The 26,741-nt window shown below is 52.9% G+C and overlaps 1 protein-coding gene and 1 long non-coding RNA gene across 9 annotated transcripts in view; one reads left to right on the forward strand and one right to left on the reverse strand.

The window, feature by feature from the left end:
• Window positions 1-26,741, forward strand: part of SMPD3 (sphingomyelin phosphodiesterase 3) — an 88,736-nt gene that overhangs the window by 46,537 nt on the left and 15,458 nt on the right. The window contains exons 1-2 of one of the 4 annotated variants that reach the window (XM_087420060.1): window positions 8,954-8,984; window positions 11,606-11,672. The gene's annotated coding sequence lies outside the window, so the exon portion shown is untranslated. Of the gene's footprint in view, window positions 1-8,953; window positions 8,985-10,887; window positions 11,504-11,605; window positions 11,673-26,741 lie in introns of those variants that run through there. The other 3 variants (XM_004431766.3, XM_087420061.1, XM_087420062.1) reach the window with 3 other exon arrangements.
• Window positions 1,367-11,694, reverse strand: LOC147913112 (uncharacterized). 5 transcript variants are annotated; one of them, XR_015549153.1, is made up of 9 exons: window positions 11,536-11,694; window positions 8,982-9,141; window positions 8,528-8,726; window positions 7,786-7,880; window positions 5,549-5,598; window positions 3,253-3,397; window positions 2,335-2,472; window positions 2,147-2,215; window positions 1,367-1,685 (listed from the first exon to the last, which is right to left on the reverse strand). It is a non-coding gene; the product is annotated as an uncharacterized LOC147913112 (long non-coding RNA). The 5 variants fall into 5 exon arrangements; XR_015549155.1 differs by lacking the exon at window positions 2,335-2,472 and having other exon boundaries at window positions 8,528-8,723; XR_015549156.1 differs by lacking the exon at window positions 2,335-2,472 and having other exon boundaries at window positions 1,367-1,680.

The following is a 26,741-nucleotide window of genomic DNA, read 5'->3' on the forward strand; positions in this document are numbered from 1 at the left end:
GTGCAAATCCCAACTCCTCCAGTGTGATCTTGAGCAGCATACTTTACCTCTCTGGGCCTCAGTTTCCTCATCTGTAAAACTGTGGTGACAATAGTTGCTGCCCTGCTGTGGTGTAGAGTGGGGAGGTGTGATGACGTCAGGAACTTGGCCTCGGCTTCGTGGAGCCAAGGGCTTCAGGGTACCATGGACGTCACTGACATGCCTCATTTGTAACAAGGCACTCCTCTCTGGACACGGTCGCTACAGAAGTGACGTTGTTACCTGGCTGCTGGCCAAGTCTTCTAATCAGTGAGGACAGGGAACCTGGCAGTCTGGGCAAGAAGCAGCTGACTGGGCTCTGAGTCATCCAGGAGGAATGGGGACCACTGCCCTCCCCACACACTGCAGTCAGCTGCCTCTGGGGGAGCCTGGGCCTAGAGGGTCCTTCTGTGTGGGTGTCCCCATGATGGGATGGATGGACTTAGCTCTTCTAGACTCCATGAGACTTGAAGGGGGTCCCTTCCAGTCCCACTCCCCTCCATCCCAGGTAGCAGACATGTTGGTGGGGGGGACACTAGTGTTGTCCTTTTTACATCCGAAGCCTTTGGAACCAGGGACTGGCATTCACCAGTGAAGCAAAGTGGTGACTGGATGTGCAGTGGGGCATCAGGCGACAGGGCAGTGGGAGTTGGATGGTGGCCCCTCCTGCCTCAGTCCCACACCTCCACCCTGATCCCAGAGTAGGAGCCCAGGTAGTAGGAGAGGCCAGAAGTCCCCATCTGGGGAGAGCAGGGCCTGACTCTGGAGCCTAGCCAGGCCTGATTTTGAATCCTGAAGTGACTCCCACACACACACCCTCGCCCAAAGGGACAGTTTTCTTCCTTCAGTGTTTGAATGCAAGTCCAAGAGCCCCGAGGTGCAGGGAGAGGCTCTGTGGGCCTAAGGAAGCCTAGAGACTCTGCTCTCCTTGTTCAGAGCCAACAGCTACAGGTTCAGTGTTTAAAGACATTTGAAGCAACAGAGGAACTGTTTATCAATATTTAAAAAAAGAAATGTAATTAGAGGTTGGCAAAGCCCCAGAGCTTCTGGCTACGGGTGTCAAAGGCTTCCTTGACCTGGAGCCGGGAACAGAGAGAAAGGGAACCGCAGACACGGTCTGCCTTGGTGTGTTCTGCCACAAATCCCACTTGACGGGCGCTCCCTACTGAGGCTCATAAAGGATTCTGTGGCTAATGGAATGGCATTTCACATATGTCCACATTTTTTCATTCCTAGGTGGTTTTTCCTTCTAAACTTAGGAATATGGACATTCTACTTTAAGAACATTAATTACTGTCCAATTTTAATGTAACTAATGCAAACAAAAAAGCCAACTTTGAGCTGAGGAAAGGAAACAAAAGTAATTTATGGGGTAATTTTATGTTCACATCCCTCAAGATTGCCTGAGAACATTTGTCTAATGCATTTATTTCTGGTCAAGAGACATGAATAACCGGCTTTTTGGTGGTTTCTGGAGAACAAGGTGAAGGCTGGCCACATCTGCCTCGGAGACGCCGGCTCAGGCCACCTCAGGCCAGGATCCCTCCTCAGGCTCAAAGAAGTAGTGTCAGGAAGGTAAAAATAGAGCAAGGGATTCGGCAACAGCTTTGACACACGGTTTTCTCATTGCAGGGACTGCCACGTAGGGCCCTCCTTTTCCAGCTATTCTAAGTGAAAAAGAAAAAAAGTAAGATTATCTGAGAACTAAATAAAAACAGTGCTATATTTTAGCCACCTTTTCTGCATTCTTCCGCCTTCTCCCAAGTGCTCTTTTTGGCTCCTCTCTCCTCACCAAGCCCAAACTGGGATGCGTCCCGATGTTCTCTCCTTGACCCCCTTTTTTCCTCCACCTGCCCTCCTTGAGAGCAGGCATCCACAGTTACGGCTTCAGCACGGGGTCCATGTGTCCACAGCCCTGGCACGTTCCAGGCGCCGGCCTGCCTCTTCGACAGTCCTCCTCCCACTATGAGGCCCCAACATCCCAGAACCAGATTCGGCCTCTCCTTTTGGAGGGTCGCATTTGGGGCATATTCCTCCCCCTAGCTGTTTTCTCCATAGTGTTGTCTGTATGTAGGTGGCCAGGACTGTTTGACATATGACCCCCAGTCTCAGCCCCTCCAGAGCTCACCTGAGGCAGGGCTGGGAGCCAGAGGGAAGGAAAATTTTTCCTTCTTCCTTTCTAGGTTCTTCAGCTGGTCTAATAATTAAATTGACATAGACAGATTAATAGGAGAAAAACAAATTTAATTTCATACTTATGGGAGCCCATAAAAATATGAGACTCAAAGAAGTGACCAAAGCAGGCAGCTTTTATACCTTTTAGACAAGAAACAATAACTGTGTGTGGGCCGGCCCAGTGGTGTAGTGGTTAAGTTCACATGCTCCACTTCAGTGGCCCAGGGTTGGCGGGTTTGGATCCTAGGCCCGGATCTGCACACGGCTCGTCAAACCATGCTGTGGCGGTGTCCCACATACAAAATGGAGCAAGATTGGCACAGATGTTAGCTCAGGGCCAAACTTCCTCACGGAATTAAAAAAAAAAAAAACTTTGTGAAGAATTAACAAGACAATTTTGGGGGTGGGATAGTAAATTAGGGAGGAAGTAACAAGGTTAGTTTTTACAGCCTTCTCGGCCTTGAATTCCCTATCTCTGGTGACAAGGACGCCTTCTACCCTCCTGGTACAAGAAAGGTACCTTTCACATGAGAGATTTATTTTCTGCTTTCAGGGGGACAAAGGAGGGTCAGAGTGTCCTTCTTGCCCCACCTGTTTCTTTTTTGGTTTGTTTGTTTTTGAGAAAGATCAGCCCTGAGCTAACATCCATGCTAATCCTCCTCTTTTTTGCTGAGGAAGACCAGCTCCGAGCTAACATCTATTGCCAATCCTCCTCCTTTTTTTTCCCCCAAAGCTCCAGTAGATAGTTGTATGTCATAGCTGCACATCCTTCTAGTTGCTGTATGTGGGACGCGGCCTCAGCATGGCCGGAGAAGCGGTGCATCGGTGCGCACCCAGGATCCGAACCTGGGCCACCAGTAGCGGAGCACGCACACTTAACTGCTAAGCCACGGGGCCAGCCCCAGCACCAGCTGTTTCTTAAATAACTTTAATTCAAAATAATCAATATGCCAAAATGGCATATTTTGAGGTGGCATATTTTGTTCCGCTTCAGAGCAATGGGTAACTCCATGCAGGAGGCCCTAATACTGAACACAAGGGGAGATCAGGAAGGCTTACCTGAAAAAGAGACTTTTCAGCTGAGACCTGAAGGTGAGGAGCAGCCAGCCAGGCAAGACGGCGGGTTCCAGCGTGAGGGGACAGCACGAGGAAAGGCCTGTCCTGAGAGAGACAAGGGACCACGGGAAGACACAGGAGGAGGGCTCTGGAGGCACAAGCAGAGGAGGATAAGATTGGCCAAGAGTGAAACAGGAGAGGATGATGCTCAGGGCATGGATTTTATCCTGGGGGCAATGAAAGTGTTTTAAGCTGGGAGGGTGCTCATGAAGAAAGATCACTCTGGTTTCTGTGTGGAGAATGGACAGTGGGGACAAGGCTGAAGGACCCCTGTGAGAGACAATGGCGCTTGACCAGGGTGTCCCCCACTGTCTCCCCTGCCCCCCCAACAGTACTCTACCTGGCTCCTGCTGGTTCATACCTTCCAAGCCTCACCAGCTCTCTGCCCAGAGAGACATCCAAGACAACAGTCTGTGGACCAATTCACACTCAGGTGTTAAGGACAAATAGCAGCAGCATCCACCTCAAATCCCTCTGGGACAGAGGGTGGTAGCAGCAAAGAGGGGAGGAGGTGGCTACAAGCCTTCCCAGACCACTGAGGTGTTCCTCCCCTGCCTGTGGGTGCCTCGTGAGCATCAGGGAGCCCTGCGAGGCCATAGAGTCAACCACAGAGTCTAGGCTCTGCCACTCTCTAGCTGTGTGACTCCAGACAAGTCACTTAACCTCCCCAAGCCTCAGTTTTCCTCTCTGAGTATGGGAACTATAATACCTAACCTCCCCAGGCTGTTTAGAGGATTAAACAAGAGGATGTGCATGTAACACTCTTAGCACAGTGCCCGGCACACAGCGGGTGCCCCCAAAATGTTGATGATGATGGTGATGATGATCTCAGCAATCTGTAGGTTCTACCACTGCACGCATGTGAGTTCACACAAGTCTTTTAACCTTTAAGGCTACATTTTTGCATATTACTCTTTATACAAGGCAGCCTAATTGATGCACTAGTTCAAACAATTGGGAGCAGTCCCAATTGGCATAACACAGGCATAACTCCTGCTGTGCCACCTGGTATGTACAGAAGAAATTGAACCTTTTGGTGCCTGACATTCTGGCCTGGCTACAAACCATTTTATTAATTCAACCAAGGTTCCCTGAGTGCCTCTCAGGGACTAGACTCTGCACTCGGTGCTCATGGGAGCTCTAGGCTGCCAGTACAAAGCCCTGTGGGTGTGTGATTGAGGGGATGGGGTTGACAGCTATAGAGCTGAGTCTTAGAGGATAGGTGCCAGGTGGATGGACCGGGGAAGGTGTTCCAGACACAGGGGACAGCATGTGCAAAGGCATGGGGGCGTGAAAGAGCATGGCATGTTCCAGGAAAGATGAAAGCTAGAGGTTGGGGCCATCAGAACGAAGCATTGGGAGGGAGGGAAAGGCAGAAATAAGGCTGAGGAGGGCAGGGCTGCATCACCAAGGGCCCCAAGCCAGGCCAGGTAGAGGGATTTGTTCTGTGTGTGGAGGGAGATCTGGAGATGCTGGACAAGGGCAGAATGAACTCAGAGTGGCTTATAGTGGGGATCACACGCTTGGACACGGAGCATGACAGAGGGGCCTAAATGCAAGGCTAATCGTTGTGCAACCATGGCAAGAAATGAGGAGGCCTAAGGGGAGGTGATGGACAGGAAAGCAGGGACTGGAAACAGACTGCTGAGGTAGGAGTGATTGGCCTTGACTCTGAACAGGATAGGTTGAGGGTGAGGGAGGGGCCAAGGACAGGGCCTCTGCCCAACTGACTGTTGGGAGCTCGGCTCTCCGAGGCTGGCAGCTCTGTAGCTGGAGCAGGGAGGGTGGGGCTGGTCAGCTCAGGCCAGGCACAGAGCTGAGGGGCCCAGGGGACAGGACTCTGCCCCCTGCCTTCTCGCCACTGCTTTCAGTCTCCCTCTGTCTTTCTCTCTTATTTAACTGCCACCACTAGGAAACTAAATACTTTTTAATTGTTTAATATATTTCCTTGTTTTTCATCTAAAAAAATGAGGAAGTGGCATGTTTTCTATTTCCTCTGCAAACAGAAAAGCAAAGTTACCAATACACGGTCTCACATGTGTATGAATCTCTAGATTTTTATCTCCCTAGACGTGTTTTAAAAAAAAAAAGTTCAGGTACAAGGTTGAGGCTTGGCAACATCCCTTTGGTGCCCAGCTGCCCCTGGGTGCCCCCCCCCCCAAGAGAGTCTCAGGCTGGGCAGCCATGGCCAAGCTCAATGCTCAAGCTCTAGTGAGACCCTGACGTGACAGCTCTTTACCTGTGGGATCTGTGGATCTTCCCTCAAAGCCAGAGGCACGTTCTTAAACCCTGGGATGATGACATTTTGATAAAGTTTTAAAAAACCATTTCACTTTGCAAGACAAACAGCTAATGAAATAGATTCTTTTTTGGTAACCACCCATACACCAATCAATCTGTCACTTGGAAAACTGTTTCCTGAGAGGTGTGAAGTGAGGCCACTCTGGAGTTCTATGGGAACAGAGAGCCCCCGAGAAGCTTTCCTCTCACCCAGTTTACACTCGCCACCCCAAGCAAAGAAACTATCTGATTCAGAGCACAGGAAAAACACAGCTAATTAGTTGCTCAATCAATACTGACTTTTGGAAGATGAGCAGGAGGCAAATGTTCCACTGTTTACGTGCAGCAGGTGCCGTCCAGCCGGCCCACACTGTCATGAGTGTATCTTGCCTCTGTTTCTTTTCAATTCCATCCCAACTGGGGAAAAAAAAGTGCTTCCCACCCAGAGGGCTTGCTGAGTGAGTCACATCATGGGGGCCTCTTCTGTGCTGCAGCCATTCAAGTAAGAAGTTAAAACAAGGGGTCAACACCATCAACAAAAATCAATAGGACAGGCCTCAGTCATAAGACATATCCCCTCTGTGCCCACCTGAGGCCACCATCAGAATAAAGAGGCCCTCCCCTCACTCACTTTATCTTCCTCTCTGAGTGGTTGCTTCTTGTCTTGTCTCCCTTTCTTTTCCCTTAGCCCTAATTCCCTTACTGCTTTAAAAAAAAAGGCCTCATTATATTATACATAGAACACAATTTAAGTCACCTTAAATCTTTTTTGGAACAAGAGAGAATAAATCTTAATCAGAACCTCCTTCAAAGCAGCTCTAACTGCAGAATTCTGCTGCACTAAACTCAGAAGGGAAGCAGGCCGCCACAAGTGCTAAATAATGAACAGCAGTGTCTGCACACAGTAGGCCCTCAATAAATGCAAAATCATTTGTTTTTTAAATGACAGAATCTGAAAGGCCTCAGGAACAAACAAGATGAATTAGGTAATTACTTTGAAAGAAATAAATGACAGGGGCCGGGCCCATGGCATAGTGGTTAAGTGCGCGTGCTCCGCTGCTGGCGGCCCAGGTTCGGATCCCAGGCAGGCACCAATGCACTGCTGGTCAGGCCATGCTGTGCCGGCGTCCCATATAAAGTGAAGGAAGACGGGCACAGATGTTAGCCCAGGGCCAGTCTTCCTCAGCAAAAAAAAAAAAAAAAAAAGAGGAGAATTGGCATGGATGTTAGCTCAGGGCTGATCTTCCTCACAAAAAAAAAAACAAGAAAAGTTTCCAGAGATGTAAAAACAGCTCAGCCACCACAGCTTGGCTTGATGAGCGGTGAGTAGATCTGCCCCCGGTGTCCGAACCTGCAAACCCGGAGCTGCTGAAGCAGAGTGTGAGAACTTAACCACTACACCACTGAGCTGGCCCCCATATATTGTGACTTTTAAATTTAACTCTAAGGGAAAGAAATAAGCATTTGCTAGTTAAAATTTTGAATGATAAATTATCTGGCAAGCTGAAGTGAAGGAAGATATGTTCTTCTGAAACTGGATAAGAATGACAAAAGAAATGACATCACAAATAGTAAAGACAAGAAGAACTTCAGGAAAAAATGTGCAATTCTAACCACATGTGTGTATTCTAATCGCGTATCAGTTATGCTCCTAAAGAAGACTTGCTCTGTACAAGTAGAAGGAAACAAAGTCATTTAAAAATAGGGGAGAATTTGTGCACAATTATACTTTTTAAAAGCAAAGGAGAATGACTTTTTACAAAAATATAAAAGACAAAAGCTGATATAACAAGACTTTGGAATTAGAATAGACCAATTGAAAAAGAAAGAATAAATGACCTGACAAAATGTAACCACTCCTAAGACTTCACCTACACTCTAATAATTCCCAAATCCTGCTCCAGCCCAGACCTCTTCTCTGAGTTCTGGGTCTGAATATCCCACTGCCACGTGGTCACAGACATGCAAATATCCCTCCACACCACAACCCTGCCTTTACCCACCCCACCCCTGGCCAGTGAGCGACTTCAGTGCCCATACTGTTGCCTGAACTAGAAACCTCTGAATTCATTCCTGGTCCTTTTCCATGCTCTCTGGCCACCCCTTGATACCATCCATTTGTATTAGTTTGCTGGGGCTGCCATAACAAAATATCAGAGACTGGACGGCTTAAACAAAAGAAATTTATTTTCTCACGGTTCTGGAGGCTAGAAGTCCGAGATCAAGATTCTGGCTGATTTGGTTTCTGGTGAGATCTCTCTTCCTGGCCATGCAGTCCTCACAGGGCCTTCCTGCAATGCATATGCAAGGCAGTGGGAGCTCTCTGATCAGGGCCCCACCCTTATGACCTCATTTAACCTTAATTACTTCCTTAGAGGCCCCATCTCCAAATATAGCCACAGGGGGGATTAGGGCTTCAACATATGAATTTGGGGAGTGGGGGCAGCTCCTCTCACCAGCCATTGATAGCAGTTACTCTGGGGTACTTCTGCACCCCTCTAAGGTCTCAACCAAACACACAGACAGGCCATCTAAGCATGCCTGTCCAGCCATGCCTCTTCCCTTCCCTTGGTGTTGGGGGTCTAGGGGTAACTCCTTCACCACAGTTCAGTCAAGACCTTTCCCCAAGGCCAGCAGCTGCTCTGCACCCTCACCTCAAGGGGCTTCTGCCAACACAACCTGGTCTCAGGTCTGCATGAAGTCTGACCAGCACACTCAGCAGAGAACTATGTGACTTTGCATATGTTACCAAACCTTTCTGGGCTTGAATCTTGTTGAAGGTATCTGGCCCCAGCATCACCATGTGGATAAATAAACCAACCTCCTTGGTGCCAGGCCCTTGGCAAACAATATTTCTGGACCTGTGAAGTTGGTATTATTATCTTCATTTCAAGAAACTGAGGCTTGGAGAGATGCTCTGCCTGAGGCCACTACTTACTGATCTGGGGAGCAGATCTGCCCAACTCCACAGCTGGTTCTGCTGCATAGGCTGTGTCTCAGGAGACATAGAGGTATCCGGGAAGCTGGACCAAGCTCTGTGCGTCCAGGGACGTAGTCTCACTTGGAGCTGCACGTCCATCAAGGGTCACCCCAGGTGCTGGTCTGTGGTCTAGGGGCCTGTGGGCTTGAGGCTCCTGCTGGACAAGCAGGCAGGCGCGTGCTTAGGACCACTGCTGGCTCTAAAGACACTGTCTTGCTGTGCTGGGTAAACAGCCCACTTTCCATGCCCGTCCCCTAGGCTCGCCCTGCCCCACTCCCACTGCCTATTTAAGCAAGAGGCTCCAACTTCACTCAGCCCAGGCACCACCAGCTTCCGGAACTAGGAGAGCAGCGCTGCAGGCCTTGCTTGCTCACTCGGGGATGAAAGGTCCTTCTGTTTCACCATTTCTTACCGGGTGCGTTTTGAATGATGATGCTGGGCTGTAGTGGGAGCTGATTCTGCAGGCCTTGGAGTGTACTGAGGTGTGTACTGGCAGAGGGAGGCTCTGATTGAAGTTTTCCCATTTCTAATCCCTGACTTGATGTGATCTTATTTTCAAAGAAGGAGAAGGGCTGTAGTTTGTGAAAGGACAGAGGAGAGCATACTTCAAAACAAGGTCTGGCTCAGAATATCAATGATCTGACATGTTTTTCTTTTCTTTTGAGAAAAGAAAAGGTGCTGTAATTTCAAGGTTGAAGAGATTCCATTTCCCCTCAGGAACCCCTCCCTAAATAGTCAGTTCTTGTCATTTAATTCTATTTTGAAAAGACACACAAGATTTTTCAGAAGAGCTTGGTAGGGGAGAGAGGCTGTGCAGCTGGTGGGGGACAGTTTGGGAACGCCTGAGAACAAAGACCCTCCTTGACAAACTTCTCATTGAGAGACGGGAGTGAGCTCCTCCTCACTCACTTCTAGAGAGGGTGGTGGGGGCTGAGAGTCCCACAGGCTGGATGCCTCAAGAGAGGCCTGCCTCCTTCGTGTCCACTTCCAGATACTTGCCAGCCTGTGGTCTAGGGTCAGGTTAGCCCAGCAAGAGGATGAGGGATAGGCACTCATGCAGATCATCAGCCTACTGAGGGTGAGGAGGCAGGCATCCCAGGTACAGGGGACAGGACCTCCCCTGGAGGCCAGGACAGCAGGTCACCCTCTGTCCTCCCAGCAGGCTGGACTCCCCAGGCTTTGGGTGGAGAGGGGTGCCTGCCAGGTGCTTTACTCAGAGGAAACAAGCCAGGGTGTCCACATGGAAATAAGGGCCCCTAGGGGCACAGAGGTCACCTCGTGTAGAGCGAGGACCTAGGGGCTCTGTCTTCCTTCTTCCCACCCTGATCTGGCAGCATCAAGTTCCCATGCTCGCTTGGTCCTGTGACCCCCAGTGTTACAGGGGAGGGAGCATCTGAGGCTCAGAGGTTAAATGACTTACCCAAGACCCTTCAGCTGATGGATGACAGATCCAGGATTAGAACTCAGGCCTCACTGGAGTTTTTCAAGGTAGATTCCTTTTTTTTTTTTTTTTTAAAGATTTTATTTATTTTATTTTTCCCCCCAAAGCCCCAGTGGATAGTTGTGTGTTGCAGCTGCACATCCTTCTAGTTGCTGTATGTGGGACCCGGCCTCAGGATGAACGGAGAAGTGGTGCCTCGATGCGCACCCGGGATCCGAACCCGGGCCACCAGCATCACAGCGCGCGCACTTAACCACCAAGCCACAGGGCCAGCCCCTCAAGGTAGATTCCTAATGAGGAGAGCCAACCGTTTGCCACGTGAGGAAATACTCCCGCCAGCCCTTCTGCAACATCTTTGGCTTGGGCACAGAGGGATTGGGATTCAAATTACAGATTCTTCTGAAACAGTTTGTGGGATTCGCAAAATAAATGTATATAAAAGATGGGGGCTGATCCAGAGGGGCCCTGGGGATTAACGGTTGCCTCTGGGATGTGGAGGTGGTAAGAGTATTTTGGGCTGGGCAGCAGAACTGGCTTGAAAAGGTGGAGAGCCAAGGAACTCCGAAAGGGGCTGAACTTCCTGGGCCTGAGTCCAGGGGATGGGGTCAGGAGCCAAGGAAGAGCCTGGGGCTGGACTAAGGAGCCAGGACCGCACTTGAGGCCAGGGGGCGAGGTCAGAGAGCTGTGTGGGGCTGGGAATCAGTGGGCCGGGCCAGAGTGTCGAGGCCGGGACCACAAATCGGGGGTGGGGCCAGGACCTGAGGCCTGGGGCGGGGCTAGACGGGCGGGGCGGGGCCAGAGAGCGGGACCCCCGCCTCAGAATCCCTCTGCGGCGCGAGAGTCTGGTGCAGCGGGTCCTCCGACTGGGTCTGTGAGGGATGCGGCGAGCCGGTGGTGTCGTGTCCAAAGGCCTCCGCTCACACGAGTGCCCTCCCACCTGTTCCCTCCGAAGACCCCCATGGGTTCACAAAGTGTCCCGGCTGAGCCTCCCCTTCGCCGGCCTGTCTACCTTCCACCTCATCTGCTGCTAAATCCCTCTAGTTCTTCCTCTCAACGCGGCTTCCTCCCTTACCCCACTCACGTCCCGGTAGCCACTGTCCCTCACCCCGGGCCTGGGCTGAACTCTCCCCCACCCCCAGTTATCTTTGCGAGGCTGAGATTACATGAAGCTCCTGGGGAGAGCTCCGATTGTTCTACCTTTGCCTATCAGATCAAGCCCAGGCCCCGCGGCTGCAGCTCTGAATTCGCCTCTCCCCGCCCCTCACCCCGCACATCCCCGCCCTGGCCCGGGTCCGGCTGGCCACGTGGAGGTCTCATCCCACCCGTCCGCGGAGTCCTACCCACTTGTCAACCCTCCTACCTCCCGGGCCTATCCAGGTCTGTCTCATAAACCTCCGCCCCCACGCCCTCCGGCTGCACTTTCTCCGCTGGGACAGCCGGGCCCACACCCTCTCCTTGGCGACCTGCAGGGTGTGGCGGTGCCTCCGGAGCAGGTGGGGCCCCTTGGTCTTTGTACCTGGCTCACCTGTACTGGGCTGCTGAGTGGCTATGGGCTGAGTTCCGGGCACCTCTGTGAACTGCTCGTCTCCTTTCAGGTCCTTGACTCCGCAGTGACGCTCCCTCTGCAGGCGGAAGGACAAGAAGGTCCCAGCGGCCCCTCAGGTAAGACAGGGGCTCCTGGAACCAGGGGAGAAGGTGGTGTTCCAGGCCTCCCGTCACAGGCTACGTATTAATGTTTTGTATAAAGAGGTGCTGTGTGAGATTGTTTAAGATAAGGTTCTGCTGCTGTGTTAAAGAGTTTGAAACACACGTCTGGGGTAAGCAATCTGGGGCAGGCAGTTTGGTCCTATTCTGAACCTACCCTCGTGTGGAGTACAATGCCAAGGGAGGGCGTATGTCTGACACACCCAAATCTATGGGAAAAATACAAACTCCTTCAATATGTAGGGGAAGGATTGAGGCAGCACATCACAAAAGGGAAGGAATACAATTTATTTTTATTTATTTTTTCTTTTTGAGGAAGATTGGCCCTGTGCTAACATCTGTTGCCAATCTTCCTCTTTCTTTTTTCTCCTCAAAGCCCCAATACCTAGTTGTATATCATAGTTGTAGAGCTATGGCTCTTCTATGTGGGACACTGCCTCAGCATGGCTTGATAGGCGGTGAGTAGGTCCACGCCCAGGATCCGAACCCGGGAAGCCCGGGGTGCAGAAGCAGAACCAGCAAACTTAACCACTACACCTCTGGGCCAGCCCCAGAATACAATTTAAATATCCTGGAAAATGTAAACAGACATCATTATCCACTAAACTATAAAAAAAAAAAAAAAAATTTAGGGCCGCCCCGTGGCTTAGTGGTTAAGTGCACGTGCTCCGCTACTGGCGGCCTGGATTCGGATCCCGGGCGCGCACCTACGCACTGCTTCCCTGGCCATGCTGAGGCTGCGTCCCACGTACAGCAACTAGAAGGATGTGCAACTATGACATACAACTATCTACTGGGGCTTTGGGGAGAAAAAAAAACGAGGAGGATTGGCAATAGATGTTAGCTCATGGCCGGTCTTCCTCAGCAAAAAGAGGAGGATTAGCATGGATGTTAGCTCAGGGCTGATCTTCCTCACAAAAAAAAAATAAATAAATAAGTAAAATAAAAATAAATAAATTTAATGCTAAAACCCAGAGCTGGTAATGAGGCTATGAAACAGGCATTCTCAAACAACTTTTGTGGAAAGCAGTTTGGCAATGTGTATCAGAAGCTTTAAAGTTTACCTTGTAATTCTACTCTTGAATAGGTCCCAGAGAAATAATTCAAACTACTGGGCCATTCTCAAGAATAAAAGCAGAAACTAGCAACACAGTGACCCCCTGACAGTCGGGAACTTCAGTCCTGGAGCCAGGACAGCAAGACCATTATATGAACCTGCTCCCTCCCAAATATTGGCAAATTAAATGTTTTCAGAGTTGATGGGGAAGTCACCAGGCTGGGGTAGAGAGATCTGGGGGTCCAAGGTGATGATGATGGATGGAAGAACAGAAGAGGAGGTGGATGAGGCCGGCAATCCACAGGGAGAGAAGAAGGTTATTGGGATCTTCACTAAGGGCTCGGTGGGGGTGGGTGACAAATATAACCTTCAGGGGACTGGGAAAAAGGGGTGAGGATCTTGTTTTGTGGGAATTGAGGCAGCAGGACAAGGGGGACAGTGTGAGGACTTTGTTATCCTTCCTCTGGAAACTTGTTCTGGAGGTAGGGGGGCTTGGTTCTGGACAGTGCTCATTTACATATTTTGAATATGTTTGCATATCATTTGTATTCAGCCTTGGTGAGAAAGGTAGTGAGGAAAGGGAAATTGGAGTCAGGTGACCTGGCTGCACCTATCGGGACTGCCATTTACTTCTCTGCGTCTCAGTTTTCTCATCTGTCAATGGGGCCAACAGTACCCACTTGGGGTGGTTGTACAGTGTAGATGCACCATCAGTGTGAAGAGCACATTCTGTGAAATGTGTGCTGTGCAACATCTGCCCAGACATCCCAGAGAGGTGGATCTATTAGTTCTGCCTTTCTGATGCTCATTTCTAGTCTCCCTCATGTCTTTGCCATGGACTGGCTGGTAGCTGTGCCCCCACCTCACCTGAGAGAATGGAAGGTAGGGAGGGAATGACTTTGAGGTCCTGAGCAGGCCACAGGTGGCCCCAGATGAGCTGGATTGCTGAAGTCACTCTGGCTCTACTCCAGGTCTGCAGGGGGCAGGGCTGACACTTGCCAGTCAGTCATCAGGTTCCTATTATCTGCCTACTATGTGCCCAACACACAGCTAGGGTCAGGTGATGGGATAAAATACTGAGTGCCTGCAAGGTGACACAGGCCTCAGAGATAGAAAACAGACCCCCATTCCCCAGGACTAGAAGCTGAAGTAGGGGGTGAGCACCTCACCCTCCACCCACAGAGCTCCAGGGCTGCTAGTGTCAGCCATGTGGGCAGGGTCCCTGGTCCTGCAGAGACACCCCGTAGGGCCACACACATAAGGCACTCCCTCCTTTTGTTTGGAGGGATGAAATTGGCCACATTGCTGGAGCCTCCTTTCTCCGTTCTGTTTCTAGCTGGGTAGATCTGAAGGTGTGAGGGGCTGGTCACCTTTCTGGTGTGCAGACTGCAAGCATGCAATAAATGCACAGACACTACCAGCTGTCAGAGAGAAATGGCCTGTTTGAGCCAGGCCTCAGGTCTTTAGTTATCCCTGGGGCCATAGAGTAGGGAACTGGCTGGGGTTGGTGAAGAGACCATCGTTGTGACTTCTGAACCCTGAGCCCCTCTGCTGAGGCCTCACTCCTTCATTCAGATGAGGGCTTCGAGGGAACAGCCCCAGCAAAGGTGTGGAGGTCTAGAAGGGTGTGGTGGGGAACTGCGCAGGTCAGGGGCCCCTGGGACTCCAGAAGTAGGGGATGTAGAGCAATCAGGCTGCTGGGCCTAGCCTGCCCTTGCCTGCCAGATGCATCGGCCTGGGGTCAGCAGGCGCCACTGAAGAGTTTAACAGGGGAGCAATGTGGTCCAATGTATAGTTTAGAAAGATGCCACCAGCTGCCATGTGGATCAGAGGAAGGGAAGCCAGCTGCAGGGAGACCAGGTGGTGGCTATTGCAGTGTCCAGGTGAGAGAGGGTGAGGCCTGAACTGGGCATGGCTGTGGGAATGGTTACAAGGGGTTAGGGAGGCAGAACCGTGGGCTGGTGCGAGGAGGCAGGGTATGGAGGAAGCTCAGGGCCAGGGGACTACTCGGGAGACAGCTGGTGTTGGGGAACTGGAGGAAGAGGAATGATGAACTTTTAGGGGAAGATGGAGAGCTGTCAATCAAATTCATAGGGTCAGAGATCAGGAGACACCTGGGCTGTCACCTAGGAACAGGTGACCCTCGAGGGATCAACTAAGAGAAGAGAGAAGAGGCAGGGGAAGGTCCAGCTCCCAAGGGGTAGGCAGGGGAGGAGGGGACAACAAAGGGCTCCGAGAAGGAGTAGTCCCAAGGGCCGGAAGGTAATAAGGACAGTGGCCCGGGACCAAGGGGCAGAGAGCTGACGGACAGATGAGGATCAAGCAGCCTTGGTCCGGCCCCGTCGCTTAGCGGTTAAATGCGCGTGCTCCGCTGCTGGCGGCCGGGTTCGGACCCCGGGCGCGCCCCAACGCACCGCTTCTCAGGCCATGCTGAGGCCGCATCCCACATACAGCAACTAGAGGGATGTGCAGCTATGACATACAACTATCTACTGGGGCTTTGAGGGGAAAAATAAATAAATAAAATCTTTAAAAGAAAAAAGCAGCCTCAACCTCCCTTTGGGCCTATTTCTTTTTTTTTTTTTTTTGAGGAAGATCAGCCCTGAGCCAACATCCATGCCTATCCTCCTCTTTTTACTGAGGAAGACCTGCCCTGAGCCAACATCCATTGCCAATCCTCCTCCTTTTTTTCCCCAAAGCCCCAGTAGATAGCCGCACATCATAGTTGCACACTCCTCCAGTTGCCGTATGTGGGACGCGGCCCCAGCACGGCCGGAGAAGCAGTCCGTCGGTGTGCGCTGGGCACCCGAACCCAGGCTGCCAGTAGCGGAGCGCTCTCACTCAACTGCTAAGCCACGGGGCCGGCCCGGGCTTATTTCTTAAAGCAAATCTAGTTGAAACTGCACAGACTCTTTTCTCATTGCTACTGACCTCTGTTCTGGAAATTTTCTTCCCAAAACTTTACCAGAAAGCCTGGTGAGACGCCCTGTCCACCTTCTGTCTAGCAGTGGGGGTGGTGCAGGTAGCCTCAAGCTGGGTGGCTGCCCAGACCCCCAGCCAGCCAGAGGGTCACTCAGCCCTCCCAGAGTGCAGGACAGACCCAGCGAGGACGCACTAGGCTCTCACTGCTCTGAGCGGAAGGATTACTCCAGGCTAGCTTGGTCTGCATGGTGTAGGTGGATGCTAACCGGACATTCTAAGCATTTAAGTTAAACAAATCAAACTAGGGATAAACTGTAAGTGAATGCATCTGATCCTGCTCTCAGGCCCATTTTCCACAGCTGCTCCTCCCCCCAGCGTCTCCTCCAGGGCTGCCGTCTAGGATCTGGGGGTCATTGTGGTCCTCGAGGGCGTGGCCTGGCAGGTAGAACTTCCTGAGTGACTCCTCCTCCCTTATGCCTACTCTCAGCTCTCTCTGACTCTCTACCTTACCTCCCTCCCTTGCTCACTGCTTGCTCCACACACCACCCACCACTTTCCTGTTCTAGGAACTCTAGGAGGATACCCCCACACTCAAATATACACACCTAGAAAGCAAAGGCTCTGCCCCCAGAAATTTCCCAGGGCCCTTGCTGTGAAATACCCCCGAGCAGTCACAGTGCTGCATCTGACTCATAGGCAATGGATGCCGAGCGCCCTCAGCCTCCCAGCTTAACAGTTGCTGCCCTGCCCCTGCCCCTGGCCCTCATCAGCCGTGGCACGCACCCGTCAGCCATGATCTCTTCCCCGCTGGTCTTTGCTGCGCCAGCGGACAAATGACTAATTCATAGTCTTATGCAAATGAAGCTCTAAGTCCCACCCCCCAGGCAACAGACTCTAACAGCCCCCATCCCTTCCCAGTTATAGATTCTGGAGCAGCCCCTTCACAGCCCTCACAGGCAAGTGAGGGGCAGCCCCACAGGCAAGTCGGAGGCCTCCCCAAGCAAGCAGCCCGTGGTTCAGCCTGAGCTGGGGCATCCTTTCTCAGGGGGAGGCCTTGGTCCAGAAATCCGGCCCTCAGGCCCAGCTGCCCAGGGCAGCAGGGAGGGTTGGTGAGATGCTGACGTCTGATTTTATTTACACATTTGCACTGACTGGCTTTATTTTTTTTATTTTTTTATTTTAATTTATTTATTTTTTTCCCCCAAAGCCCCACTAGATAGTTGTATGTCATAGCTGCACATCCTTCTAGTTGCTGCATGTGGGACGCGGCCTCAGCATGGCCAGAGAAGCGGTGTGTCAGTGCGCACCCGGGATCCGAACCTGGGCCACCAGCAGCAGAGCGCGCGCGCACTTAACCACTAAGCCATGGGGCTGGCCCTGACTGGCTTTTTAATCTCTGCATAAATTCTCCTCTAGGACTCAGTTTGTTAAATGTTTTTTGCGTAGAAAACTTTAGGCTGAATGTGAAATGATTCCCTTCAGAAGAATTTTAGCAAGTCTGTTCTGTTTTAGGAAGGTTTGTCATCTTCATCTGTGTTCTCTGGTGCCTTGAAATGCCTGCACACTGCTCAGTCGGCCAATCCATTCCAGGAGGAAAGGCAGTACTTGAAATGCAGCTGAGCACTGGGTCTGCATAAATCCTACCATTTGTGTGGACTTGTATTTAAAGTTCTACTCCCACAGAAAGTATGTTATCATTTCTTCTTAAGCAAAGTATGTTCCAAGCCTTGTTCAGCTCATAAACCATTAACATCAGCCCTTGTGTCAGGGAAGCAGGGACTTTGCTGGGACAGAAGCCTCAACCGCAGAGCATGAGAGAAGCAAGATTCCTCTTGTTCTCTATCCCTGAGGAGGTTCTCTCCTGAGAGCAGAGGTGGCTCTGGCCAGCTGGGAATATGCTGGGGGTAGCACTCAGCCCGTCACACAGTAGACCCCACAGAGCTCACCTGAGACAGGTGATATGACCTGCTGGGGAGTTCTAGCATCTCCTGCTTACGGCTATTTGCAACACCCAACTCAGGCACAGACCTCAGCACCTGGGCAGGCTCAGAGCACTTGAGGTAGGAGGCCCATGCCCACCTGGATGCTCAGCTGTTGGCATGTAGCCTCCTGATTTGGGCCTCGCTTGAGGATGTTGAAGCCTCCTTTATAGTAGTCACAACTGCCTGTCCAGTCCTGCCCTGCAGCTGCCCTGTCAAAGCCCATAGGGAGAAGACCCTGTGAACAGAGTGATCTCAGACCTGCTTTTCATCATGGAGGAAGCCCTCACCCCCTAGTGTCTCCTGATCCCGGGCTCAGCCTCCACGGGAGCACAGGACTGGCAGGAGCCCTGTGGGCTTCAGCTTCCAGCAGACTAGGCAGGGAGATCTGGCTGCAGGCAGGTTCTTGAGCATAATACAAGGGATGGTGGGAATGAGAGAAGGTGCCGCTCAGGATGGCTCAGGTGTGGATTTACGGGCCAGCCACCATCCAGCCTTCTCCTTAATGGCTCCCTTTTCCATCAGCAATAGATGATTCTGGAATGGCAGGCAGTGGAGGGTAGGGTGGCCAGATCTTCAAACTCAGCCCCCTCCTCTGATGGAGCCCATGCTCTTGTGTCACTGCAGCACAAGGTCCTGGACCCAGGGGTACTGCTATTCTATAATTTTATTTATTTATTTATTTTTTCCCCCAAAGCCCCAGTAGATAGTTGTATGTCATAGTTACACATCCTTCTAGTTGCTGTATGTGGGACACGGCCTCAGCATGGCCGGAGAAGTGGTGTGTCGGTGCGCGCCTGGGATCCAAACCCGGGCCGCCAGCAGCCGAGCGCACGCACTTAACCACTAAGCCACCGGGCCGGCCGGTACTGCTATTCTAAACATTAGGTTGGTTCAGGCACCCCTGGCACAATCACCTCCAACCTGACTTGAGATTTGCTTTCCAGTCACGCAAGACTCGGCTTCCTCTGGGCTTTCTGAGCTCTGACGTGGAAATGCCGAGGCTGGCTGATTGAAGGAGGGCCACAGAGCTGCTTGCAGCCTGTTCCTATTCTCAGAAACCACATGATGCATTAATAGCTCCCTTGGAAAGTTTCTATGTGAAAATTTTATGGCCCCTTTACCTGCACCTGGCTTGTGCAGAGGCCTGTGACTCGGGCAGCCCGCAACAGACAGTCCTGCCTGCCAGGAGATGGAGGCTGATGTCCCCCACACCATCCTTGCCCCTCGTTTGGGAAAGCAGGGCACCCTCTTGGTCAAGCAACCAACCTATCAAGGAGGAAATTTTGAAGGCTCTAGCTGTATCTCGAGGGCCTTTGCAGCAAGGAAATTAACAGTAGTAGTAGTAATAAAAATAATATCACCAGAGATGTGGCAGGCACTGCGCTAAGTGCTGCCCATGTTTCGTCTCCAACTACACTGAGACATTGTTGTTATGTGTGCTTAACAGAGGAGGAAACTACGGCTCCTGAACCCAGCACGTCTGACATCAGAGACTGTGCTTGTAACATCTGCACTGCTGTCTTCTGAGGAATGCTCACTGGGCACAAATCATAGGCACCAGATCACCCAGGGCCTTCGAGGATTCAGGAGGGAGGCCCCCCGTTTGCCCAGTGAGCAGGCCAGGGGGTGCCACAGGAGGTTTGCGCAGGAGAGGAACTGACAAGAATTGAGTTTTAGAAAGATCTTGTAGCTGGTATATTTTAGACAGGATCCCTGAGGTGGCAAGTGACAGAAACCCAACTCACAGTGACTAGAGCAAAGAAAAGGGTGATTTGCTCACTCGTTAGTTAGAAAGTCTGGGGGTTGTGTTGGCTTCAGACACAGGGAAATTGGAGCTCACAGATGTCACCAGGACTTGGCCTCTCTCCTTCCAGTCCTAACATCTGTTTTCCTCTGAATTAGATTCACTCTCAAGGAAGGCTCCGGAAGCTTCAGACTCTCAGTGCTTCCATCTCGGAGAAAATGCAGACCTCTTTCCTGAGGGATCCAGTAAGAGCTCCAGGGAGAGCTTGGGTCATATGACCATTCACCTTGGGATCAGGGAGCTGTGGTGCCAATTGACCTAGTGTGGCTCACTGCCTTCCCCTTGGGTTGGAGCAGGGCAGACACAAGCATGTCTGCCACAGCCAGAGAGGTGGAGCAGGTGAGGACTTGGGCCTGTTTTGGTGCCCAAGACTATCAGGAATTTCCAGGCTGGTAGGGGGGTCCTGATGTGCAAACAGACACATGCCTGATTAGAGGGACAGTTGGTGAAGGGCTGTGCAGGGCAGGGAGGGGAGATTGGGGAGGGCTTCAGGGGAAGGAGGCAGGTGCTTTGGATCTAGAAGGGTAATAGGCATTTACCTGGCACACCTGTGTCAGTGGGCATCGCCACTACAGCACACGTTCATGCCAGACCTCAGACTCCAGAACCCAGTTCTGTGGCTTTCAGGGATTAGCCTGGGTTTGTCTGACCCGCATCACTCAGAAAGGCATCCTCTTCAGTCTTTCTTTCTGTCCTGCCAGCGACGAATTGACTCCAAGTTTCAGCAGCTCAGAGCTCATGTTGCCATGGCAACCCCTCCCAAGCAGGCATCCAGGCAGAAATGGGCCGGCCCAATCTCGGTGTTGCCAGCGGATGCAAGCACATTCGGGTAATTGGATTGGAGTAATCCTCTTGGCCCTTCCTGAAGAAACCTGGGGCTTGGCCCAGCTCCTGTTTAGACATGAGCCTGTGGACACCAAGAAGATGGGAGGAGGTCCCTCTGCTCCAGGACTCCCACCCCTGCTGCTGGGAAGAGAGGGCTCTGCAGGCATGAGGACCAGATGGAAGCGTCATGAAGAAGGGACAGGTTCCATCCTAGCCCCAAAATAGGGCAACTCCTGACCCTCATCAAGTTCGCAGAAGTTCCCCCAAGGCTTAGAGATCCCTCAAGATGGTGCGGGCTTTCTCAGAGGGGCCCGGGCTTGCCTCGGCTAGCAAAACTGGTCTGGCTTGCTCACTATCCTGCTGCAAGAGTAATTCAAATTCAAAGTCAGCACCCACCTAGGACCCTTTGAGCCTCTGTGCAGCATGTCTTGTGACCAGCTCGCATGTCAGGTCCATTTCCCAGGGAGATGGGAAGTGGGATGGCTGTCCTGGTGCCAGTGTTATTTGGCATCCAGTAGCAGAGGTCCTGTCTGCTGCAGCTTGCCACAAAGGCTTTTGGGGACCTACCCACCCCTCCCCCCACCTTCAACACCCAAATAGGACCAGGCCTGGCCAGGCGCTATTCCTGAAGATGCCCTCCCAGGGGGATGGCACATCAGCTGGCCCCGAGCCCTCAGGATAGTGTGTAGGAGAGGGAATTTGGTTTAGCTCAGGCCTCTGAGCAATCTGAGTCTCCCCTTCCCATGCTGTGGTGGCTTGCAGGTCACAGGTTAGCAACTAGGTGTCTTGGTGTTGACAGGTCAGCACAGATCATCAGTAACCCACAGGAGCAGGTGTGGTATGGAGCTACTTGCTGCAATGTCCCACACCTGCCCAGGAATGGCCAGCCCTGTGACCTCCCCAGTGCTGCCCAGGACCTGACCCACCACCTCTTCCTCTCCTGTCTGGACTTAGGGTCATCTGGGCTCCCAAACCTCCCTGGGAAAGTTCCCCTCCCACCTGGGTCTACCTGTGAAGTTCTCTGCTCCCTCTGTCCATCCTGGCTCCACAGCCCCATCTCCTTGTCACAGTCAGGCCCAGTCCAGTCCTTGCTGCAGAGAGAGGAACAAGTTAGTGAAGGCCAGCAGCCTAAACAGTATGGACAGCATGTCTGAGGATCTGAAGGCACTGCAGGTCAGTCAGGAACCTGGAAGTTTAGTGGGTGGGCTCAGGCTGTCCCAGAACAGGGCACAGCTTGTTCCATCTTCAAAATCTGTTGCATCTGCAGGCCAGGGAGAGCCAACAGGGCACATAGCGGTCAACCTCAGGGGTCAGGGAGGACCTACAAGGTAGGGAGGAAAACATCCCTACGGGCCATGTTATTGGCCTGGCGCCCCATCACCTTTGTTTTTTTAAGGAAGATTGACCCTGAGCTAACATCTGTTGCCAATCTTCTCTTTTCTTCTTTTTTTTTCCTCCCCAAAGCCCCCAGTACATAGTTGTAGGTCCTTCTAGTTCTTCTATGTGGGACGCGGCCTCAGTATGGCTTGATGAGCAGTGAGTACGTCTGTGCCCAGGATCCGAACCAGCAAACCCCGGGCCGCCGAAGTGGAACATGCAAACTTAACCGCTGCGCCACTGGGCCGGCTCCTGGCCCCCTTTAATCCTCATGATAGCCCTGGGAGGCAGGTATTGCTACCCCCGTGTCATAGATGACGAGACAGAGGCTCTTGCTGCCTGACTCCAGTGCTAGGATTTCATTCAGGTCAGCCTGACCCCTGAGTCCAAGCTGAGCATTGAGCAATGCAGCTGGGGGTGAGGGTGCGTGTCTGGGGTCTCTAGTTCTAGGACAGAGAGTTTGACTCCCAGGAGCCCTCCCTTGGGGCACTGTGTGGCCCCCCACACTGACCACAGGGCTCAGGAGGGACCGTGAGGATCTGAGGGCGTCTGGGACTCCAGCCTAGCTCTCAGACCATGGTATTGGGACAGAGGGCATCCTAAGTAACCCTGGAAGCCACACCAGGATTTGCAAAGGGGCTAAACTCAGGGGTGATTGTCAGCTTTAAAATAGGAAACTGAAAGAGCAATCCAGCCTAGGGGGTTGAGTGGCGACAGCTCAGCACACATAGCCTTCAATTGAGGGACTGTCAGCCCCATCAGAGATGCCCATGGTGGACTCTGCTTGGAAAAGGTGCCAGCCCCAGGACATGGAAGCAGAGAATGGGGGCATGGAGGAGAAGGCGTTTCTCACCCAGAGACAGAGCCTGGGCCGGGCCACCCACAATGTCCCACCAGGCCAAGGGGGCGCAGGCAAGAGAAGGGGCCCAGACGGGGTGCGGGCTGGGCAGCTGTGTGCCTCCATCCTGCCCCGCCACCCCCCGAGGACTCTAGGGTTCTCTGAGAAGTTGCCAGCCTCCAATGTTTTAACTCTCGCTCTCCTCTTTCATGGGGAAAGTGCAGATTAGATTAATTAATGTGTTGTTGTTTGTTTACCCTCCTTTCATTTCGCTGAGACAAAATAATTAACCACAGAGCTTTAGAAATCGGCTCCATTGGTGGCAATCCCTTTTGTGTCAACTGCGTCAGCAGCTTCTGTGTGTAGATGCAGGGACTGCAGGCAGGAGCAGGGCAGGCAGGCAGCACCTGGAGGCTCCTGTCCAGGGCCCTACAGGAGAGGAGGCAGATGAGGTGCTCTGGACAAGGGGACCCAGGATAGCCACGAAGGGCTAAGATGGCCAGCAGGAAGGGCTGGGATGCTCGGATCTGCCACATCCTAGAGGACTGTCATGGTGCCACCACTGCCTATTGGTCCCCTGGGCTAACAGCCACCTCAAACCCATCGATGCCTGAGTAGGGACCAAAAACATTCCTATGACCAGCCTAGGGGAGGCAGAAAGATCAGGCCTGGCCACCTACTGCCACTGCAGGCAGGGCTGGGGAGTGAACTTGCCCAGAAGGGTTTCTGGGGCCACAGCAGGAGTGAGGAGGACACAGGGCAGCTGAAGCGGGACCCCCAGTAGCCCTGTCTCAGCTAATAGCAGATCCCAACCCTGATCGGCCAGTGGTGGGGACGAGCCACACAGGAGAACAGAAGGTTTGGGAATTTCTCTCAGGAGGCCTCTTATGAAGTGAGACGTCTGACCTATACGGAGCTATGGCCACCCTGTGGAACACGGACCAGTTCTGCTTGGAGGGCAGCAAGATGTGAACAGAACAGACTCTCTCCTCCCAAATCCTTTCTCCAGAATTGTCTTCATAGCCAGGGCTCAGCCAAGCCTGACTCCTGACGCGGATTGACAGTGCTCCTCCAGGGTAGACAACCCCACCCACTCCACCTTCCCAGCCTCTCACCCTTGAGGCAGCAGGGCCTGTTCATTCCTCACTCAGGCGTTTTTTTCATTTGTTCTCTCCCTCCACGAAGACGCGGGGCCGTGCCCTGGGCTCAGCCATGCAACAGACATGGGTCCTGATGGAGTTCTCGGCTCTTTGGTGGGACCCGGATACTGACCAGCTCCAGTTCCTGGCAGGATGACAGCACAATGTGGAGAGGGTTTGAAAGGTCACAGGCAGCCTTGAGTGGGTCAAGGAATCCCCCCCACCTCCCAGGAGGTGGCATCTCAGCTGGGCCCTGAAGGGTAAGGGGCTGATAGACAAGGCAGGAGAGGAATTTCAGGCAGAGAGCCCAGCAGGTGCAAAGGCCTGGAGGTCACACAGCAGTGCGCACCTGGAGGTCACACAGCAGTGCACACCTGAGGTGCTGGAGGCCCTTCCTGCTGGAGAAGCCCAGAGTGGGGGCTGGGCGAGGAAAGAGGATGGTGGGGGCAGGAGCACAAAGGGCCCCTAGACAGAGACTGGGAGACTGGATTTTGTCCCCCAAGACAATGGGACCCCCAAAGGGAGGCTACCACTAGATTGTTTAGGAAGCTCGTTCTGACCACCGTTCAGACTGTGGGTTTAGGGCTTGTGGCTTGAGACTGAGACAGGAGGACAGTGGAGGGAGGCGGGGGCAGGTGCTCAGGTGAAAATGGTATTGGCTGGGCTGGTGACCTCAGACCACAGAGATGAGGGGGAAAGTGCAAAGGGAGACTTGAGAGGGGGCCTGCCCTGTGATGTTGGGACCCCTACCATCAGCACCTTGGTGCAGATCACAGGGTCTGCTGGCAGCTGGGGAGGCTTGGGAGACCCCATCTCACCTTCCCTCCCCCCGAGGACAGGACCTGCAGCTCTTCTTCTGGACCCAGTTGGTCCAGGCAGCTCTGTCCTCTCCTGTAGCTCTCACTCTGGCCAGTCTGAAGCCAGCGGCTCCACACAGTGACGTGTGCCTGTACGTGTACCCACCGTGTGCCGAGAGCGGCCCAACCCATCAGCCTGTGTGGGAGAGCAAGTGGGCTGTTGCCCCGACTCCAGGTTAAATTCAAATGGAATTGCTGGAATTTTAAAGAAAGAACAAATGAGTACGTCAGATGGCAGGCGTGGGAGGACTCTGGACAGCCGCCAGCCTCTCTGAGCACTGGGCCACAGAGGTAACACAGCTCTGCTGTGGGGTTAAAGGAGATTGAGTGCACTGAGGGTCAGCACACTTGCAGCAAGTCCTCCAATTTCAGCCACTGTCATTATAAAATTGGTCTCAAGGCCCCAGCCCAGTGGCCTGGCCTGAGTTCACAGGGTCCCCGAAGCAGCTGACCCCAGAGTCAAGGCGATCAGGGTTGGGACACCCCCCACCCAGGGCCTGGCCTTCAGAGACAGGACTTGGGCTGGGTGTGAGGGAGGTGGTGAAGGCACTGGCTGGGTCTGGGGCTCCCCAGCAGGACGTCGGGGAGATGGGGACACTGTGGACAGCCCTCTGGCCTCACCAACCACCATCCTTGACAGTGAGCTTCATTGCTCACACCGGAGTGAGGGGCCCTGCCCCAAGCAGGATTAGAGCACCCGGCAAAGCCGTAAGGTCCCGCTGCTCCCAGGCAGAGGTTGTGTGTGTTTCCCAGATTTAACTAAGGCCCAGCACAGATCTGTCTGCGAAAGAGCCGTTTCCTATGGCTCCTTGTCGGGCTCCTGCTTGGATGGCTGTGGTCTGAGTAGATATACCTGCTTCTCCAAACTATAACTTTCCAGTGTTTGCTTCAAAGTGATTTCCCCTGAAGAAATAAAATCTTCGTGAAACGTGCCTTCTCCAGAACCAGACAGCCATCTAAGCCACACAGCTTAGGTTCATCGGTAGACTTTAAGCTCTGGTCCAGGGTGAGCACCCTGCCCCCACCATGTCAGCCCTGGATATGGTGGCCTCGGAAGTGCGCTTTGGGGACTGACGTGCATCACGGAAACTCCCCCCTCACACGGTGGGGCCTGGAGGCAGTGAAGACCGACCTCCATTCCCTCCCCCGTTTCCTGAGCTCCTGCTGGTGCAGCCCAGGACCCACGGCACCCTCAGTGCAGCCCCTTCTTTCAAGAAGCCCCTGGTCTGCTAGGGAGGTGGTTGTGTCCCACAAGCATTTATGATCTAGAACTGCAGAGACCAGGCCACGCACAAGGGGGACAGGAGCCCCCAGTGGGGGGCCTAAGCCACATGGCAAGAGGAGGTAAAAGGGCCTCTCTGAGGAGGAGATTTCTAAGCTAAGTCTTAGAAGAAAAGGGGTGAGCTAGGCAAGGGGCAGGTGGGGGAAATAGCAGGGCATGGACAGGAATCCCCAGCCCAGTGAGTGGGAGGTGAGCACAAAGGGAGATGGGGCTGCAGACACAGGCAGGCCCCACTAGGAGACGGGACTCCCAATAAGGGCCAAGTGAGGCCTCAGTGGGGTTGAGGTGTCTGCGACACTGTCAGATTAGACAGGGAGACTCTCCAGCCATCGCGTGGAGGATGGCCTCATGGAGAGGAGGCCAAGAAATTGAGTGAAGTGCAGGGGCTCCAGGGGGGCTTGGGTGGGTAGGAGGGATGACGGGACGTGGGGACTGAAGGAAAGCATAGTCCAGATGACACCCAGGTCCCGCCCAGGATGACCAGGGAGGCAGGAGGAAGAGAGAGTGTGGGGCCAGGGTGGATGGCAAGATGGACACAGACTCCTCATGGTGCCAGGGCAGGAGTTGGGCTGGGTCAGTGAGACAGCAGGAAATGAATCCCCCAGCTGATGTGGTAATGAAAACTCTGGGTTATGCTTATACAAGCTTCACCACAGAATGATCACCCGTGGGTCCCTGGAGGCTGGGTAAACACTCCACACTCTTGTCTTTATTGATTCTACATTCAGCTCAATAAATGCACCTGGCAGCCTCTCCCAGGCGGGGCCCTGGGGCCTGCTCTGAGATCCACTGTTGTTCCCACACAGGCTGGGACGGGGACCTGGGGTGGACTCATTCTGGCAGCTGTGGGCCTCAGCTGGGCCCGGGGGCTTCATCTCAACGGCTTAGGGGAGAAGCTTGGGCCAGACCCTCGAAGCCCCAGGGAGCTTCTCCAAAAGTCACAG

The sequence above is a fragment of the Ceratotherium simum genome, chromosome 30, assembly GCF_057802395.1.
Source record: "Ceratotherium simum simum isolate JZ-2026a chromosome 30, ASM5780239v1, whole genome shotgun sequence".
Lineage (NCBI taxonomy): Eukaryota > Metazoa > Chordata > Mammalia > Perissodactyla > Rhinocerotidae > Ceratotherium > Ceratotherium simum.